Raw genomic sequence first — 21408 nt, 5'->3', positions numbered from 1 at the left:
AAGGGGAAGAAGAAAGGGATTCTCCAGTGTGTTCTTTATTCAGTGGTAGGAGAAAAGCTTTTGAAAAGGGCTTTCTGCCCTGTGTTAGGACTCAGTATAAATATGAACTTTGCTTATTATCCCTGAATATGTTCTAAGACGGATCCAAGATCAGAGTATTATTTTTTCAGAATCAATTATCCATGTCACACATCTATAGACTTGAATCATTCCTCTCTTCATCCTCACTTTTTTTTTTTGTTGCAAATCTTACTTTCTTATCAATTGCTGTGTGACAAATCGCCCCCAAAACTTAATGCCTAAAGCAGCCATACACATTTATTATTATCACATAGTTTCTGTCAGTCTGGGTTTTGGGAGTGGCTTAGCTGGGTGATTCTGGCTTATGGTATCTCTTTCAAGGTGGCAGTCAAGACGCTAGTTGGGCCTGCAGTCGTTTGAAGGCTTGGCCAGGGCTGGAGGATCTACTTCCAAGAACGGCTTACTAACATGGCTTGCAAGATGGTGCTGATTAATTGGTGTAATGATCAAGGTCCTTGCCAGGTGCCACTGCACCCAGCTGCGTGAGTGCCCTCATGTTATGGCAACTGGCTTCTAAGTAAGTGATCCAAGAGTGCATACAGCAGAAGCTGCAAAGTCTTTTATGACTTAGCTTTGGAATTTACACATCATAATTTGTGGAAGAACATACTGGGTACTCAAGTCAGCCCTGTCCGTACAGGAAGGACTATTGTGTGCCAGGAGGCACACATCATTATGGGCCTTCTTAGAGGCTGACTACCGCATTTCTCTATTTTTAAATATATTTTAATTCCAGTACCAGCTCTTAAATAATATATTACCTTTCCATTTAGCCTAATATATATATATATATATATATATTAATATATATATATCTGGGGGCACCAGAACAAAAAGGGAGGCCTGGGAAGCTGATTTCCTTGGGCAGTCCAACATCCCAAGATTCCTACCAATGTGGCATTAACTTTCATGGTATGTTCGTTCTTAAACTTCCTATCCTGGGATACACTGCAGCCCTATTCTCAAAATACTCATCTAGAACACTTTCCTCTTCACGGCACTTTTAAGACTTTTACATACAGCTACTGGCTGCTTTCTCACATACTGTATCTTATCCTTCATGGATTTGCAGATGGGAGTTGGTCATAAAATAACAATTTCAATAATCTTTCCATCATTTAGAGTACCTACTGACTCATTTAAAATAAACAATAATAGTTCTGTGTGTAAATTCATTAAAATCCTTATCTATGATAACAGTGATGTATCTTGGTAGCTTGAAGAGGACACACTGTATTTGCTGTGTGAACGTAAAATAGAGAATAGCTATTTGAAATATTGCTGGATTTTTACCTCTATAATCTTTAGATTAAGGAAAAGTATTTACAGAAACTCTAATCCTTTCCAATTCAAATTACTTGCCCAGACAATACTCTGAAGTGATCTATATTCTCTTAGACAAAGTAATGGAAAAAGCAACTTGTGGTTTCAATCAGTGGAAAAGCAACAACTTGGCAACTTCCTTAAGCTGTATCAGCAACTGCATTTAATGTACATTTTGTCCTGCTTTTTCTCCAAGGATCTAGACATGACAGACAGTAGAGGTGCCTTCTGTTTTTTTTAAAGAATGTCAAGAGGCTGTGGCATTTCCTTAACAAGAAGAAACAGATTCTGTAACCATTCTGAGACTGAATATAGAATTCATATTTAATCCTTTTATATATTTTTTCTTTTCTTCAGTGTTAAGTTTTGTCTACATGCTCAAACCTTTTTATCTTCTTAATTGGTTTTAATTGTAATCTCATTCGAGTGTAGAAAATGATTTAAAGTAAAAAGAAGATCATAATTCACTGCATTCTTTCAGTCCATGGTAGAATGCAGGGAATCATTGTGATAATTAATAAAAACCAACCAACCAACCAACCATTGGATACCAGAGGTTAAAGAGACCTGAGTTTTGGTTCTGCCACAAATTAGTTTTCTAGTCGTGGGAAAGCTTTTTAACCTCTTTGGGTGCCCCCCCCCCCGCCTTCTGTAACTTGGTGGGTAAGGATGGGAGAGGTTTCATCTTAGGGTTTCCTCTTCACACCAAAGAGCTTAACACAACACCAAATACAAATGTATCCCACCTAGTCTCATGGATTCGCCCTCTTCACTTTTCTTTGAAATTCTTCAAGGGACTCCCTCATTCTATAGCTTAGAGTCCCATCCTGGTCCCCAGGGGCCTGCTCATTGAAACTTTGGCTGGTGGTGTCTCAAAAAGGGAATGAAATCTCATTCTTCATGGGTTGTGAAAACCGTAAGGCCATTCCGGGGTCCAGGCTGACATTCCTTTCTGGGGTCTCGGCCTCCTTTCCTCCTCACCTTTAGGCCTTTCCCCAGCACCCACCAGCGATTAGCTTCGCGTTAGGCGTTTCTGGGCACAGAGCCAATTTGCCAGATCCTGGAAGCTCTGGTTCTGGGAAGTGGCACGGTAGAGCTAGCGATTTGGGGTCCTTCTTCGCGACTGCCTTAGAGTATGTCAATTCGTACCGTGACAAAACATTTTCGATTTCTAATCAAAAGCCCAAAGCTGGGTCACAACCACACTTCTCTTGAACAACCACGCAAGTTGTAAGACACCACTGTGCGCCAACCACTAGTTTCAGAAACCCTACGTCTCCCCTCTGGGCCGGTGCGTAGCTGCGGTTGTGGCTGGAACTACGAGGCCCAGAATTCCCGCGCGCATGAGCACAACTATTGTGATGCTCCTTTCTCGGTAACTTGGCCTCTCAAGCAAACTTGAAGATAGCGGCGATTCTCCGGTAGGGGGCGGATACGCTTTCTGCCTGACTCTCCGCCCCCCTCATGATAGGCAATGGGATCAGCCAAACGACGTGGCAGGCTTGTGCCGCGCTCTCCAATCAGCACCCGGGGTGGAGAGGTGGGCGGGCGCAAAGGCAGGCCCAGTGTGTTAGGTTGTGCCGGCTTGTGAAGGGGGAGAGTAACGTCGGGTCGGGTCAGCGGGCGCTGCAGTAGTCGCCGCAGCGGCGATGGGAGCGGTGGGGACGAGGCGGCGGCGGCGGCGGCAGAAGGAGGAGCAAGAGCTGGCGCAAGAGCAGCGGCGGAGGGTGGCCAGCAGCAACCGTACCAGCAGCAGCCGTCGCCGCCGCCGCCAGTAAACGCGGACGGTACCCGAGGGCACTGCCTGGACGGCCGGCCTCGAAGCCGCGCTCGGGTCCCGCCGCAGTTGGCGGCGGGGGATGGGCAGGCGGCGGCAGTCCCTCCAGCGGAGGGTTGATCCCTGCGGGACCCGTCCCTGAGCTGACGCCAGTCCTCAGCCCGAAATCCCTGCGTCCGCCGGGGCCCAGGTAGGACACACCCCCCGGAGCCCCCGGGGCGCGGCCGGTGGAGCCTAGGGCCCCGCCCTCCCCCTGTTCTGACTCCCTCCTCTGGCCGGCCCCCTCGCTGAGGGACTGACCCTGGTGGGAAGGGAAAGGGGACCGGCGACTCCTCGGGGACGGCGACTGCCCACGCCCCGGACATGTGCCAGACCCAGTCATTCCACGTTGGAGATCGTCTGCTTCTCGCCCGTGTCCCCTAAGGCTTTGGTGTCTTCACTGAACTTGGAGGGTCATGAAGCTTCGTTTTGTTTGTCTCTCTGCGAGTGACCCACATATCACTTGTATTCTTCCTGCTTCTGGTACCAGGACTGAGCACAGGCTTCTCAAGCTATACTGAGCGCTGTTTCCTACCCCGCCTTCCCAAATGTAACAAGACGAGGCATGGGCCTGTTAAATGTTTGCTGTGTAGTAGCGACAACGAAGGCCCTGACTTTGTTACTTAGGGTGCTAAGTATTGACCTGAGGGATTTGCTTGCCATTTACTTTGACTACGATGATGTAGAACACCTTGGGTTGCTGTGGGAGGGACACTACGCATACCAGAGAAGTAAATAATCCATTGGCATGCCAGGATAAAGTATCCCACAATGAAGTTAATTTTGTTCCAGTCGTGGCTGCATTAGAGGCAAAAATGACATTGAGTTGTACTTTGCTTGGTGGCAGCAGTCCGGGTATTAACTCCTCTCATCGCTAGCTTTAGAAATTGCTCTTTCTTTGAACAGGGAAAGAGGGCAGTTTTATTGTAACTCGTGTGTATGTAAAGATGTTTTGGTATTAAATAGAAATTGAGTTTTTGTATACATGTACGAGGATCACATTATTATGAATGGGCACATGTACACACACACACACACACGGAAGTTTCCACTTTGTGTTTTGTTACAGTGTTTGGTTCTGAGCCATTAATAACAGTTGCATTGGTTCCTAAAACACTGATTTGCCAGGAGAGACCACAAAAATGTGTTTGCTGTTTTCTTTTGGCTAAATGGAGTAGAATAACGTTCTTTTGGAGGGGAGGGGAAATGGGAGGTTTATTTTAAAGTATTGAGGGGATTGAGTGCTGTGTATTTTCTTTTATAAAGAAGCAGTAATGACAAATACTACTTAATATGACTAACCTTGAATTCATCTTAACTCTAAAAAATTTTCAGATATTAAGTGCATATACTTGGATGACAGCTTATGAGCTATTCAAATTGAAAACATACTGAAAGGAATTTCCCCTAATTTAGAAGCTTATGTTTTCCTGTATGGTACACTTTTATCAAGGTACTGAAAGGGATGTTTGAGACATGGCTGTAAATGAAAGTTTCTGTAACATTTTTCCTTTTTGATAGAATGTTAGGAAACACCTTTTCTTCTTTCAGGAAAGGAGAAAGAAACTGAAGTCCCTAGCTATATATCAAAGCGAAACAAATTTGATCTTCAGTAAGGGGCTAAGAATAATACCTCTTGCTCACTTACCTTGTACAATGGTTAATACCTAATTTAGTGAATTCTCTATTATATGATTTAAGATTTTTGTATCTTTTCACTTTCTTTTAAGTACTGATAATTTTAATGCCTCAGGAAATCTTCACAAGATTAGGCTCATTTGTATTAGCAAATTGAACTCAACTATATAGGCCTTCAAACATCTTTAAATGTAGTGTTAGAACTGAAGTTGGTATAATTTAGACAACTTGAGGCTATTTTACGTGAAAAAATGCCCTAAAATGTGACGATTAGTGATAGAATGCTGGCTTTTCAAAGTAAATGAGTATTACAGAGCTGAGTTCCCTGATCATGGAATTTAAATATAACTTTGGTTGGGGGGCAGGCAATTCTTTTTAAGTTTTATAACTTTAAAAAGTAATGTATAGACATGACTACTTGATTACAGCTCTTGGGAGACTTTGAGCTGGGACCATCCAACTAAGAAACTTTCAGGTTCCTAATCTTCAGAAACTGAGATGATTGTTGCCTAAAGAAAAAAGCAATATATAACAAGAAAAAATGTTTAATGACTGTTATTGAATTGGTGGAGGCTAAATTGATTAGCAAAATAGAACAGTCTTTGAGAATTAATGGGGAATATAGTTTACTTCTTTCCCCACTTAAAAAAAAAATCTCCTATAGCCATGGCTGGTGTGGCTTACTGAATTGAGAGCTGGCCTGCAAACTGAAGGGTCACTTGTTCGATTCCCAGTCAGGGCACATGCCTGGGTTGCCCGCCAGGTCCCCAGTTGGGAGTGTTTGAGAGGCAACTGATTGATGTATCTCTCACACATTGACGTTTTCTCCCCTCGCTCTAAAAGTAAATAAATAAAATCTTTTAAAAAATCTTCTATAGAAAAATTGTTTTTTTAAGAAAAATTGTTTTATAGGTAAGTAACAAACTTCAACTTTGGTGCATGTTACTCAAAATTACTATAATCATGCATTCCTTTTTTTTTTCTTCTGTTTTTGAGCTATATTTTGACTCAAAATATAGCTGGAGCTTTGCCAGTTTATTTGATTAGTAATATTGCAGGTCAGTTTCAATATAGAATTTTAAATTAAACATATTTGTGTTGTTTTACTTCCTTGTTATCTTCTGTCATTATCCAGCGTATCATGAACAATGGTGATGGCAGTGGTAGACTTTTTTCCGCCAGTCTTCATTGGATAGAATCTTTGTGTTGGAAATACTTTTACAGCTTTTGTGCTTTAAATAACACAGTACTTTGAGATTAAGTATCATACTTCCATATTTGATAAAAGAGCTTTTAGGTCTGTATGAAAAGTTGAGTTTTTTAGGGCTAAGTTTTAAACATAAAACACAACACGTATTAATATCTGGTGATCCTTGATTGTAGGTTTAAAATACAAATTGAAATTATATTGTTTCCATTAAAGTGAATGTCAATTTTGCTAGAAAATTTCAACTTTTAAACAGATTGTTTTTAAGCATTCTTTTGGTTTCTTTTCATTTACGTTATTTGACAAAGTTTTGTAAACGTTTTGGATTTTTTCTGTGACTTTTTTTTAACCTTTGATATATGAGATCCTTTATGTTTTTTGGATGTTGGTAGTTGCTTTTTATTGTATGAAGGAATTTGCTTTTACTTTAATTAGAATCAAGCTTGTCGAGGTAAAAAATTGTGTTCTTTGAAAAGAATCGGGGGTGTTGTACTGTTTTCTGTCTTTCAGCAGTGTCAGGTAATTGACTTTTTTAATAACATGATTTTGCCTTATTTTCCTTACCTCGTTATAGTCATATAATCATTTGAATACTGTATTTTGTTAATATCCAACATTGTTTTCCACATGTGTTGTATATTATGGATTAAGTTTAGAAAGGACCCTCCCTTTTATCCCTCCTTGATCCACCAAGTGTCTTAGTTCTAAAATATCTCAATTTTTTTTTTTAACTCCTCACCCAAGGACGTTTTAAAATTGCTTTTAGAGAGACAAGAAGGGAGAGAGAGGAGCATCAAGAGAGAAACATCAGTGGGGGAGAGAAGCACCAATGGGTTGCCTGCCCCCTGACCTGGATTTGAACCCACAACCTTTGGGTTATGGAACAACATTCCAACTAACTGAGCCACACGTGTCAGGGCTCCAAAATGGTTTTATTAACATTTTTCAATGACATATAAGGCATAGATGGGGGGCATAAAGCAGGAAAGAATGAGTAACTAAAGAGAAAAATACGAGCTTTACCTCCCATGAAATCTGATTTGAAAAAATCATCTGGAAGCTAAATCACATGAAAAATATTGGTAGATTAGGACTTTGTTTCTGCTGCTTGTCTAACATTTGAAAAAGTCAACAGGTCTAAGGCAAAAGTCAGCTGTCTTTTAATTTCTTTAATTCTATAAATGAAAAATATCACCGTTTAATCAGTCATCTAACCTCAGAAGTCTCATATCTTTATTTATTTTTTGGCTTTCTGCCCTTGGTTCTACAAACAGAAAACCTCTCCTTTTCATTTCCACTGCTACCACCTTAACTTAACCTCTCTGAACTAGATTATATCGCTTTACAACCATTGCAATAAACTCATCCATTTATTCTTAATATTTGTTAAGCATTGACATGTTACTGTGCCAGGGGTTAGAGATTCAGCAGTGAGGAAGACAAATGATCTCACTTTTGGAGTGTATCGGACAGTGGGAGCAGACTGTTACAGAACAAGGAATTATGAGTGTTCCAAGTATTATGAACACAAAATGGGGACTACCACATGAACATATTAACAGATCTAACAGTCTGGGAGGTGGGTTCAGGGAAGTAGTCTTCTGTTTTTATCTGCCACAAAAATAGCATTTTTAAAATTCTACATATCCTACCAGATTCAGAGGTTAGTGGATATATTATAAGTAGTTAAATAATTTCAAATAAGTGTTTTTAAATTAAAATTTTTTAATAAAAATTAAATGTTCACATAACTCCTGAAACAGCATTAGACAGATCCTTTTAGAATGCCAGAACACTTTGAAAACTTTTGTCCTAAGCAGTCCCCCTCTCTCTCCACTGTGGGTCTCTTGGGTTCTCCCAGGCCTCATTGCTTGAGTACTGACACAGTTCCTATCTTATGTTTCACACTCTCTGTTTGAACCTCAGAAGTTAGGACTAGGCATTACCAGTAAGAGGGTATGTATGGTTACAATAAAGTCTTCCATGTATGAAGTTAGATTCTCTCTGTAGCTCTAATCCAGCATCGAATAGGTGAGTTATTAAATGTAGAAGTAATTAGGATATAATTTGAATATCTTTGTAAGTTTAAAAATCATGAATGCATTTGTAAATCAAAAAATATATATCCCTTATATGCTGGCATATACTTTTTGGTTTAGAAATGAGGTTAGTATAGCTGCTAACCTCCTAATTAATGTTTTTTACTAAACAAACGAATATGAACTGTTTATTATGCATCAAGATGAGATTTGAATTTATTCTCATCTCTACTATAATATATGATCGGACATTATTACTTAATCTATCTTTTCCTCAGTTTTGCTATATTTTAAAAAGGGGAAATTAAATACTTTAAACCCAGTTACGACGACTGTTATTACAGAGAAGGTTCTGTATTGATTTTTTTTCCTTTGTTTTAGTGGGAGGATCATAGATACATGCTTTGTTTGGTTAATCTGGCCACGGTAGATTTTACTGAAGGAAGGGTCTTATTTATTTAGTATTTTCCTTACAATCAGGCCATGTAAATTACACTGTACTTTCTATAAGAGAAGAATTTGTTTATGCGTTGTTAGTATGGTAGCCAGGCAAAGGAGAACTAGGTTGTTTACACTTTTTTCTGTTGTCAGTAATTGTAACCATGCTGACTTGTAAAGTTTCTCTGTAATAGCTATTTCACTTTCTTGAATATATTTATTGAGTCCAGAGATATCTATGCTGATGGAAGTACAATTTACCCCCTGTGAAAGTTTAGAAGGAATAGTGGAAGTGTGAGTAGTCACTAAATTTTCTTTCTCTTTTGCTATCATAGAGTTAATCTCAAATTTTCATCTCTTTTTACTCTTTAGAGAAACTCTTGCTAAAACCTATGGGTTAAAGCAAAAACAAAATTTCACAGGGTGTTTCTTATTCTTACCCTGATTTCTGTTGTTTACATTAATATTATAATAGATGTCTTGAAAATTTTAGCTGGTGTGTACTCTTTATAAACATGTGTCTGCTCCTTAGATTCTTTTATTTTAAAGCATAATTTAAATAATTTTTTATAATGTGAAAAATGTATTATTTTAACTTTTGAGATATGAGATAGTCACTCTGCATCTAACTATATTTTAATCTATTTTTGGAATGTAGATCAGGTATTCCAAAGACTACTTATTTGCATAACAGACCATGGTGACTTTGAAAAGCATCTGATCTTTTACTTTAATAATGGTGGGGTAGGGAGTATTTGGATAGTATTTAAAATTTTCATCAAATTTGCAAAATTCAAGATACCTTTTTCTTCAGTTTCTTTTTCTCCAGCATGAAATCTCTCTGGGTTCCATAAATGTTTCCAGAAATTAAAATGCGTATCTAATAGGAGTGGAGAGAAACTTTATATAAGACAGCATGATTACTATAACTGACAACAAAATAGAAGGGTAAACATGTCTCCTTCTGGGACTCTATTTTCATATATATGTATACACACACACACATATATGTCAGCTTTTCGATGTTGCCCCATAGCTAGCTCCTTGATCCTTTGTTTAGTTTCTGTCTTTTTCTCTGTTTCATTTTGGATAGTCTTTTTCTGTATCTTCAAGTTCACTAATTCTTTTTTCCACTGTGGTTAATCTGGTGTTAATCCCATACAATGTTGTTTGTTTGTTTTTTTTAATCTCAGATGTATACTGTGTGTCTAGAAGTTAATTTTTAAGATATCTTCCATTTCTCTCCTTATGCTTATGCTTTTCTGTTTCTTTTTAAAAGATTTTATTTATTTATTTTTAGAGAGTGTGGTTGCCTCTTGTGCACCCCCAAATGGGGACAACCCAGGCATGTGCCCCGACTTGGAATCGAACCAGCGACCCTTTGGTTTATAGGTGGTACTCAATCCACTGAGCCACACCAGCCAGGGCTGGGTTTTTTTTTTTTTTTTTTTTTAACTATATTGAATATATTTATAATAGCTATTTGAAGTCCTTGTCTGCCAATTCTGTTATCTGTACTACTTTTGGGTCTTTTTTTATTGAGTGATATTTCTCCTTGTTTGCAGCCCTGGTAATTTCTGTTCGATGCTAGACATTGTGATGTTAAATTGCTGTGTGTTGAATATATTTGTTTTCCTTTAAATATTTTTGGAATTTGTTCTGGGATACAGTTATTTTTTAAAACCTTGATTCATTCAAGACTCCCAATTCTTTTTAAATACATATTTTGTCATCTTCCCCTGTGGATATGTTTATTGATTTTGGAGAGGAAGGGAGAAGGAGAGGGAGAGGGAAGTAGGGAGAGGGGGAGGAAGAGAGAGAAACAGAAACAGAAACATTGATGTGAGAGATAAATATTGATCGGTTGCCTTCCCTCTGCACCCTGACTGGGGATTGAACCTGTAACCTAGGTATATTCCCTGACCAGGAATCAAACTGGCAACTTTTTGGTGCATGGGATGATGCTCAGCCAAGTGAGCCACCCAGCCAGGGAAAGGCCCTTAATGTTTTTTAAGGTCTTTTTTATACTCTGGTGAGTATACAAATTATTCACAGCCCTATGTGAGCATCACACATTTTCTGTCTGCCTGTTTCTAGTGGTTCTTTCCCTGGCCTTGATCATTTCCTCATACACATGCACTGATAAGTACCCAGCCAAAACCTTAAGGGGAACCCTCTCTAGATACCTATAGCTCATTCTTTGTGCAGCTCTCTCCTCTCCAGTGTTCTGCCCTGCCTTGCTCTCCCCCAAAACTTTGAAATCTGTCTCCTAAACTCATGGAGATTGCAGGGCTCTGTTTGGGTTCCCCATTCCTGTGCTGTGGCCTGGAAACTCTATAGGGCCTAGAGTCTAGGCAGTGAGGTGGGGGCAATTGTAAGGCTTAGCTTATTTATATCCCTTTCCTTAGGGATCCCTGTTCTGCACTGCCTGTTTGTTGCCTCATGCCTAAAATCCATTGTTTCATTCATATATTTTGCTTGTCTTTCTAGTTATTTGAGGTAGGAGGGTAAATCTTACCCCTATTACACTGTGGAGGCCAGATGCTTGAAATGGTCTCTGGTGGGTATATTTAAATTTCAAAAAGAAGTCATATTTCACAGTTATGATATCATTAGAAATCTCTATATTATCTTTATGTTCAAATATAGAGTAAAAATTATTTTCTTATCCTTTAGACACGTCATAAGCTTGTCTGATGATTAATTCTAGCACTGTTCTCATTGAGATTAAAATATATTTTCTATTTTTCAATTAAAGAGCAGAGTCTTACATAAACTATACATAGCATTTATAAAGCCATGCTCTTATCTATTTAGTGAATTATCTAGCTTTCCCCCAAATGTAGGAGAATTTTGAATTTTATTAGTTCAGTCTGTTTAGATTATAGTAGTCCTAACTGGACTTCCTTTCCTCTTGCATTATATCCTTCCTTGTTCTGAAGTCCTTTAGTGGCTCCTCCTTGTCTGCTGAAAAGAATAAAATCCATCCTGTTCCTAGCCTGATTTTTAGTCTTAACTCAGTTTACCTTTCAGGTCTATGTATTCTTTGTCTACAATCAGAACTCTTTTTCCATTTAGACTAATCTATGTATTCATTTACCCATACAGTTGTATGTTGTGCTCATTTCCTCTTCTGTGGCTTTCCTTACCTCCTTGATCAGTTAGCTTTTGCCTTGAAACAAACCATTCCAAAGTTCAGAGGCTTGAAAATAATCATTTATTAACTATTCCATGCATTGGCAGTTTGTGCTCAGCAGAATGGCATTCTTGTCTGGGCTCACTTAAGTGAGGCAGCTTAGATTTCTTCACAATCTTGGTCCCAAAACCAGCAAAAGAGAGGGCAAGTTTCCAGTGCATAAGTGCTTTTCAAGCTTCTGGGTCATGTTTGTTGACGTCTCATTGGGCAAAGCCAAGTCACAGAGCCAACCCCAATTTTCAGGATGGTGAAAGAAACTACCGCTTGATGGGGTTGCAGCAAGGTCACATTGTAAAGGGAAGTATACCAGCTCTGTCCAAAAGGTATCCAGACATGTAATACAAAAAATAGAGACATTTATTGAAGAAAATACAATATACAAGAAACATTGTACATAGGAGAGTGACGCCTCAGTCCCCTTCAAAGGCATCTTGTGACCTCACACGTTTCTCCCAATCGCCATCAGCTGCTCTGTCATGTTTTCCTGAATCTCATTGACAGTCTGAAATCTCTTCTCTTTCAAAGGTGATTTTAGTTTTGGGAAAAGCCAGAAGTCACAGGGCACCAAATCTGGGCTGTAGGGGGGCTCAGTCACCTGGGTGATTTGATGTTTTGCCAAAAAACTCTGCATGAGATGTGATGCATATGCAGGTATGTTGTTTTGATGAAGCTGCCAATCACCACTTGCCCATAACTGTGGCCTTCTGAATCATTGGAATAGTTTTGGATGAGGAATGTTCATGCTTAATGCAAAATATGATGCAGATTCGTTGCTGTACTCACTCAGTCATTTTGAATGCAATAGCCACACAGTACACATGCTCACTCAAGGGCATCTACCGCCCCCACTGACTAGTACAGTGAAGGCATCATTGTTCACGCATGCGCATTCCAGCCCACTCTCCTTGGCTGCCAGGTTACATCAATGTCGAACAAACTGTTGTTATATTAACAGTGGCTGGACTATTTCTAGACAGACCTGGTATAGGGGAATGGAAGGAACTTGTGGCTAATTTGCAATTTACCAAACCACTGTATATCATTTCCACCTCTTCTCAGAAACTTTGTATGATTACCCTATCCAATGCATTATACTTCTTTTATGTATTCATAACATTTATAGAATGACTATATGGGTTCTTTTTGATATATTTATTGATTATGCTATTACAGTTGTCCCTTTTCTGCCCCTTCACTCAACTCCATCCTGCCCACCCCCTCCCTCCCACATTCCGCCCCCTATAGTTCATGTCCATGGGTCATACTTATAAGTTCTTTGGCTTCTACATTTCCTACACTATTCTTACCCTCCCCCTGTCTATTTTCCACCTATCATTTATGCTATTTATTCTCTGTACCTTGCCCCCCCTCTTCCCCTCCCAATCCCCTATTGATAACCCTCCATGTGATCTCCATTTCTGTGGTTCTGTTTCTGTTCTAGTTGTTTGCTTAGTTTGCTTTTGTTTTGGTTTTACGTGTGGTTGTTTATAACTGTGAGTTTGCTGTCATTTTTACTGTTCCTATTTTTTATCTTCTTTTTCTTAGATAAGTCCCTTTAACATTTCATATAATAATGGCTTGGTGATGATGAACTCCTTTAACTTGACCTTATCTGAGAAGCACTTTATCTGCCCTTTCATTCTAAATGAAAGCTTTGCTGGATACAGTAATCTTGGATGTAGGCCCTTGCCTTTCATGATTGGAATTCTTCTTGCCAGTCCCTTCTTGCCTGTAAGGTCTCTTTTGAGAAACCAGCTGACAGTCTTATGGGAAGTCCTTTGTAGGTAACTGTGTCCTTTTCTCTTGCTGCTTCTAAGATTCTCTCCTTCTGTGTAATCTTAGCTAATGTAATTATGATGTGCCTTGGTGTGTTCCTCCTTGGGTCCAGCTTCTTTGGGACTCTCTGAGCTTCCTGGACTTCCTGGAAGTCTATTTCCTTTGCCAGATTGGGGAAGTTCTCCTTCATTATTTGTTCAAATAAGTTTTCAATTTTTTGTTCTTCCTCTTCTCCTTCTGGCACCCCTATAATTCAGATGTTGGAACATTTCAAGATGTCCTGGAGGTTCCTAAGCCTCTCCTCATTTTTCCGAATTCTGGTTTCTTCATTCTTTTCTGGTTGGATGTTTCTTTCTTCCTTCTGGTCCACTCCATTGATTTGAGTCCCAGTTTCCTTCGCATCACTATTGGTTCCCTATGTATTTTCCTTTGTTTCTCTTGGCATAGGCTTCATTGTTTCATCTAGTTTTCGAACAAATTCAACCAATTCTGTGAGCGTCTTAATAACCAGTGTTTTGAAGTGTGCATCCGATAGGTTGGCTATCTCTTCCTCACTTAGTTGTATTTTTTCTGGAGCTTTGAAGTATTCTGTCATTTGGGCCTTTTTTTTTTTTTTTGGTCTTGGCGTGTCTGTTACTTTAAGGGGTGGAGCCTTAGGTGTTCACCGGGGCGGGGTAAGGCTGGTGACTGTGCTGTGACGCTGTACGAGGGGGAGGGGCCGAGAGGGAGCAATGGCGCCCTTTCCACTCTCCACCTCCAACGGGTTTCAGCCACTCCTTCCACTTCCTACAATCAAATTGGGCCCCTGTGGTGCTGGTTCCCGAGTGGGTGGGCCTGTGCACACTCTAGGCCCCTGTGGGTCTCTCCAACGACCTCTCCTGTGAGGCTGGGAGTCTCTCCTGCTGCCGCCCCAACCCCCACGGGCGTTTTCAATCAGAGTTTTGAGGCTTTATTTCCCCATGCTGGAGCCCTGGGTTCCTCGGACTGCTTCGCTCCCCTCGGTTCGTCCCGGTTTATCTGTGCGTGAGTGTGGGGCCTCGGTGTGCTACCCGCGCTCTGCCTGCCCCGTTCTCTGCCACTCTGAGTCTGGCCCTCTCGGTTTATCTGCGCAAATGTGGGGCTGCAGGGTCTGCCAGTGGTCAGACTGCCTGCCCCGTTCATCCCACACTCCGCCAGTCTCAGTCCTGCCAGGGCAACTCCAGTCCTCTCCGCCCCGGCTGCCCGTCTCTGCCCCTCCTACCGGTCTGGATGTATGTTTATTTTTTTTATTTACTTGGTGTCGGACTTCCTTGCTGTCCAATTTTCCATCAGTTCTGGTTGTGCGAGGAGGCGCAGTGTGTCCACCTACGCCGCCATCTTGGTTCTCTGAATGACTGTATGTTGACCTTTCAAATTGACTCAACTTTTTGCTTGAGGACTACTTAATTTCATTCAGTCATATAGGAGATGAAAGACATCTCATTCTTTCTTCCATTCATTAAAAATTTATTGGAAGTTGTTCTGTAATAAGTATTATGCTAGTACTAAGAATACAAAGATGAGTAGAGTTCTGCTCTTGAGCTAAAAAATTCATAGCCTAATAGGAAGACATTGTAAATTGTGTATGTGATTCTAAGCTTATTTCTTTACTCTCAATTTAGATTTCTGCCTCATGCTCAGCTCACAGGTTAACTGGCTTTTCACCTTTACATAGGTGGGACAGTCTCCTGCTGTCTGTCTCACTGCTGGGTGGTTGTTGCCTAATCAGTTTTGTGTTTGCTTTCCCTGCCTCTTGTTTATATGATTATTACTTGTGACTGTTTTTTGTATAAGATGTATTCATCATAGAGTACATAAAACATATCTGAAAGAATAATTGTAAAGCCAAATTGTGATGAAATTGAACATTACCAGCATCTCTGAAACCCCTTCCTGATGTCATTCCCCTTCTCTACCCCCAAAGAATTCATTCTCGTGGAAAAATCACGTCCTTGCTTTTTTAAAATAGACTTACTACCTATGTTTGTATCCCTATTTAACATAGTTTAGTTTTGCTTGTTTTTGAACTTTATATAAAAGGACTTGTATGTATATTTTTGTTTTGCTTGATTTTGTTTTCAGTACCCTTTGTGAGAGTCATTCATGTAGTTAATTGTAGCAGTAGTTTCTTCATTTTCAATTTAGTATATTTTCTTGTGGTGGGTAGGGTAGTAGTCCCCCAAAGATATTCATGTTCTCCCTGAAACCTGTGAATACAGTACGTCACCTTATATGACAGAAGGGACTCTGCAGGTGTGATTAAGTTAAGACTCTTGAGATGGGGAGATTATCTTTGATTATCTGGGTGAGTTTCATGTAATCACAAGGAGCCTTATAAGAGGGAGGCATATATATTTTGTCAGAGAAAAATAAGGTGTGATGATGGAAGGAAGCAGAGGTCAGAGAGAGATATTTGAAGTTGCTATAGTATTAACTTTGAAGATGGAGAGTGGGGCCATGATCTAAAGAATGCAGGCAGCTTCTAGAAGCTGGAAAAGGGCAGGAAAGGTATTCTTCCCTAGAGCCTCCACAGCCTTGCTGACACATTGGATTTTAGCGCTAGGGAAGCCTGGACTTCTGATATCCAAAACTGTAAGATTATAAATTTGTGTTGCTTTGCCACTAAATTTATGGTAATTTGTGTGTCAGCAGTAGGAAACTAATACTTTTTTTTTTTTTACTGTATGAATACACTACAATTTATCCATTCTTCTCTTGCCGGACATTTTGATTGTTTCTAGTTTTTGGCATCTATGGACAGTAAGGCTGTGAACATTCTTGAATATGTTTTCTGGTACACAGGAGAGAAGAGTGTTTATAGGATATATACCTAGGAAAAGAGTTGCTAGGTCACAGGGTGAGCATATTTTCAGCTTTACTTTGTAATACAGAACTGTTTTCCAAAGTATGTTCCTACCAGCAGTGTATGAGAGTCTAATTTTTTATTTTTAAAGAACTTCTTGCCTTGGCTCGTGTGGCTTAGTGGATTGAGTGCTGGCCTGTGAACCAAAGCGTTGCTGATTCGATTCCCAGTCAGGGCACATGCCTGGGTTGCTGGCCAGGTCCCCAATGGGGGGTACACAAGAGGCAACCACACATAAGTGTATCTCTCCCTCTCTTTCCCCCTCCCTTCCCCTCTCTCTAAAAATAAATAAAATATTTAAAAAAAAAGAATTTCTTTGATATTCACTATGATAATGCTTCCTTCCTTTAGGTAGGCAGGTACTCAAAATTTGCCTCAAGTCAAAACACATTTGGGATCTAATTTATACTTTTTCCAATCTAGAAATAGTAGGTGGCATTGGTTTATTTTTATTCCCTTTTTGATCAACTAATTTCCTATTAACTTTAAAAGCAAAATTATAGTAATGCAAATGCTATAACTTTGCAATCTCAGTTGTAATTTTTCTCTTGCTGACAGAAACATTTTTATATAAATTTGATAAGTAGTAGTTGTATAATAGGTGTAAATGCCAAGCCCCCATGCAAACATGGTAATTTCCTTTCATTAACATTCAAGCAGTACAGGTAGTGTTTTAGACAGTATTATGTCTGTAAATGTGACTATTTTCCCTTCTACTGGTTAAGAAGAATGCAAAATGATGAACTACTATTTATTGAGTACAGTCTGTGCCAGGCACTGTGATAAACACTTTACAAGTATCGTATACTAGTATTATCACTTTTAATCTTTAGCCACTGTCATTATCCCCTTTTTATAGATAAGGAATATGAGGCACAGAGACAATACCTAATGGGCCCTTAAGTTATACAGCCAGGATTTGAATCTAGGTAGTAGTGTCTTAATCTCTGTTTTACAGAGAGGGTTGGTCCCTGAAGTTAGAAGACAGTGAACACACTGCAGTGTTATGTTAATTTCTGAAATAATACTCTTATAGGGGTTTCTCTCCATTAAGCATAGTTTTGTCTGGCTTATGTTTTTGGAACACTTATACAGTTTTTTATCCATTTGCTTTTTGTGCCTCTTATTCTTATTTTCATTCTCTGTTTATTTCTCATTTTCCTTTCATCTTCTTATTACATTTTTATATGTATGACTATATGACTTTTAAATTACATAGTTTGATGTTTCATTTTCAGCTGATTAATTTCCTTTACCAAATATCTATCTATTGATAAAATGTAAATTTTATAATATATATTTTGGCAGAGAATATAATGATTATGATATGGTCTTCATCTTGATAGAGTTTGTAATCCAGGGGATTGTCAGTGCTTACTTATTAATTTGCCAGCTATTTTCTTCTCAATCTTTTTCTACCTATCAAATGTTTCAGATGATTTTCACCACATGTTATTTTACAAATTGAATCTCCATTTAGTACGTTCTTTCCATATTTTGATTTTCTTTGGGTTTGTTTTGGCAACACCTCCAGATTTAGCATCATTGTTTGAATTCATCAGTGTGCTCCTTACTCCTTATTTTAGGTCATTGAGGATATTGCCAAGGAAGAATTTATTTAATTGTTCTCTTGTAGTATCTAGATTATTATACCAAGATTGATTAATTTTGTTATTAGCATTATTGAAAAAATGAATCCCAAGTAATTATTTTACAGCATTGGTGTTGCAGCCAGTTACATTAATTTTTCAGATATAATTCATGATGTGGAATCAAAAAGAACCTATGCTTTAGGTACAACTTTAAGATGCTGTTGCCCATACCAACAAAGCTTATTGTATTACAATAGTTATCTATTGCTGCATAACAAATTACCTAAAACTTGTGTTTTAAAACAGCATTTCTTGATTTCACAGTGTGTGCGTCAGGATTTTGGGTGTGACTCATCTAGGCAGTCTGTTTCAGGGTTGGTGACAGGCTGCGATCCAGGTACACGGTAGTTAGCACAAGGCTCAACTGGAGAAGGATCCGTTTCCAAGCTCACTCCTTGTGGGCGGTTGGACTCAGGGCTTGGATTCCCTGCTAGATGTTGATACAATGCCTATTAAAAGTGGAATCAGCACTGCCAGCAAAGGCTGCCTTCACTTCTTTGCCATGTGGGCCTTTCCTGGGCAGCTCGCTTCATCAGTGCAAGCAAGTAGGAAGAGTGAGAGAGACTGTGCAGAAGGTAGATGCCGCAGTCTTCCCTAAAACCTCTGGGAGGTGGCATCCTATTAGTTTTGCTGTATTCTCTGTTCATTAGAGGCAAGCCACTAGATCACCCACGCCCAAGGGGAGAGGATCAATAGCACAAGATGGGGTTCATGGGGAGCCATTTTAGAAGCAGTCTAGTATACCTTGGTAGCTGAAGGGATTCTGCGCTTTTCCCCTAGGGTTCATTTCCTAATCGGAATAGGCGTATTCTTGTATTTATCTCAGTGTTCTGAAGGATTCTGCCTAAGATGCCACTTTGTTCCATGATCTTTTCACTGGTAGTTTCAAATGAGGTAGATCTTGGAACCTGTGTTGGCCTGCTGGGAACAGGACTTGTATAACGACAAATACCGAGTGTCTGGAAGGCTGTGGTCCAAGGCCATTTTTGCTGGCTGTAAGCGGGGTCTCTGGAACCAGAGGGAGCACACAGCTCTTCTTAAAATTGAAGATGTGTATGCTCAAGAAGAAACTGAACTCTTTCTATGCCAAGAGATGTGCTTATCTGTACAAAGCAAAGAAAAACACAGCAACTCCTGGTGGCACAAAACCAGAGTAATCTGGGGAAAGGTAACTCGTGCACATAGTAACAGTGGCATGTTTCATGTTAAATCCCAAAGCAACCTTCTTGCTAGTAAGGCCATTGGACACAGAATCTGTGTAATGCTGTTCCCCTCAAGGACTAAAAATTAATGAAAAGTAAATAAAATGGATTTGTTTCCTTAAGAAAAGTAAAAATAAATAGAGACAGTGACAATTATTTGATATTGTACTTATATCTGAGGGGTACCTAGTAGTTTTATTTAAAATTTAAACTTCTTTTACTTTGTTAAAATATACATATTTACCATTTTTAAGGGTATAATTTAGTGGCATTAAGTACATTTACACTGTTGTGCAGCCATCACCACCATCCATCTCCAGAACTCTTTCCATCTTCCCACAGTGAAACGCTGTACATATGAATCCTTAAATTAAACACTGTTACCCCCTCCTTGCAGTCCCTGGCAACCATGAGACAGAAACTGCTTTCTGTCTCTAAGAATCTGTCTAATCTAGGTCCCTATTATAAATGAAATCATATATTTTACAATACTTTTTGTGACTGCCTTATTTCATTTAGCACAGTATCATCAAAGTTCATTTATGTTGTAGCATGTGTGAGAATTTCCTTTCTTTTTAAGATTGGATAACACTCCATTGTACGTATTATATTTTGACCTGTCACTTGGGATAGACAGCTTCTATAGTGAAAATTTTTGTCTCAATATATACTGAGACAAAAATTTAAAGATTTAGTAAAGAGTTAAATACCAAATAGATAACTTCTAAATTTCACTTCGATACCCACACTGAATTGTAACTGAACAATGGCTCTCTTCAGGAAGCCCTGTGCTGGAAATTCTGGAAAATGATAAATTATATTTGGATGAGTTTAAAGTTACTGATATTTTCCATATATTTCCTAATGCTGCCTTAATATGAAGTCATATTTGGTCTGCTTTAAAGTAAAATTAACTGTAAATTAATTTGTTCTTCCAGGCTATAAAAATGTCCCCAGCATTTTGTGGATGCATGTAGATGTGTCAGGGTTAAACTACTGTTTAGAGAGTAAAGAGAACTAGAGCAGTATGGGAATCCCTTTGCTTTTACCCTACATATATCATTAATTTTGAAGTGAACTTATTGTAGAAATCATATTCATCTTGATAATCTGTCTCTTCAGTGGTGTGTTTAGGCCATTTTTATTTATCCATTTTTTTATTGATTTTAATTTCTTAAATTGATCATTTTTAGAGAAAGAGGGGGAGGAGGACGGGGAGAGAATGAACGTTGATTTGTTCTTCCACTTATTTATTCATTAATTGGTTAATTCTTGTATGGAACCTGTAACCTTGGTATATGGCGATCACTGACTGAGCTACCCAGCCAAGGGCCTTTATTTTTAATTGATTTGAGAGAGAGAGAGAGACAGACAGACATTGATTTGTTGTTCCACTTATTTATGTTTTCATTGCTATTTGCATGTGCCCTGTGTTCAGGGATTGAACCCCCACAACCTTGGCATATCGGGATGATGCTCTAACCAGCTGAGGTATCCAGCCAGGGGCTTACTCATTTTTTATTAAAGTTGCCACACAACATATTAGTTTCCAGTGTACAACACAGGGGCTCATCATCTGTATACCTTACGCAGTGGTCACCGTAAGTTCAGTAGCCATTTGTTATTGTACAGTTACTGCAGTGTCACTGCTGATATGCCCTTTGCTGTGCATTGTGTTTTGGTGACTTACTTATTTTATAACTAGAACTTTGTACTTCTGAATACCCTTCATTTTTTTTTTTTTCGCCCTTCCTTAACACCTTTCTCTCTGGCAACCATCAGTTTGTTCTCTGTGTCCATGAGTCTGTTTTTGTTTTGTTTCTTTTTTTATATTCCACATATAAGTGAAATAGCATATTATTTGTCTTCCTTGGTCAGACTTACTTAACTTAGTGTAATACTCTCTAGGCCCATTCATGTTGTTGGAAATGGCAAGATTTCATTCTTTTTATGGCTTAGTAATATTCCATTATATATTATTTTAGTAACATTCCATTACATATATTTGAGTAGTATTTATTATATATTATAATGGAATATTTTATATATGTAAAAGAAGATTACTCAGCCATAAAAAGAATACACACTTACACCTCACATCTTCTTTATCCATTCATCTATCTGTTGCTTCTGTATCTTGGCTATTATATATAGTGCTG

General features: G+C 39.0%; 1 protein-coding gene across 2 annotated transcripts in view; it reads left to right on the top strand.

Moving 5' to 3' along the window:
- The first annotated feature begins 2991 nt into the window (after positions 1-2991).
- The window catches only part of TTBK2 (tau tubulin kinase 2), a 137315-nt gene continuing 118898 nt past the window's right edge, over positions 2992-21408 (top strand). For both annotated transcript variants that reach the window (XM_045201300.3, XM_024567420.4), the window contains exon 1: positions 2992-3371. The gene's annotated coding sequence lies outside the window, so the exon portion shown is untranslated. The remainder of the gene's footprint in view (positions 3372-21408) is intronic.

This window comes from Desmodus rotundus, chromosome 7 (assembly GCF_022682495.2).
Source record: "Desmodus rotundus isolate HL8 chromosome 7, HLdesRot8A.1, whole genome shotgun sequence".
Taxonomy (NCBI): domain Eukaryota; kingdom Metazoa; phylum Chordata; class Mammalia; order Chiroptera; family Phyllostomidae; genus Desmodus; species Desmodus rotundus.
This window is presented reverse-complemented; position numbering and strand designations above follow the sequence as displayed.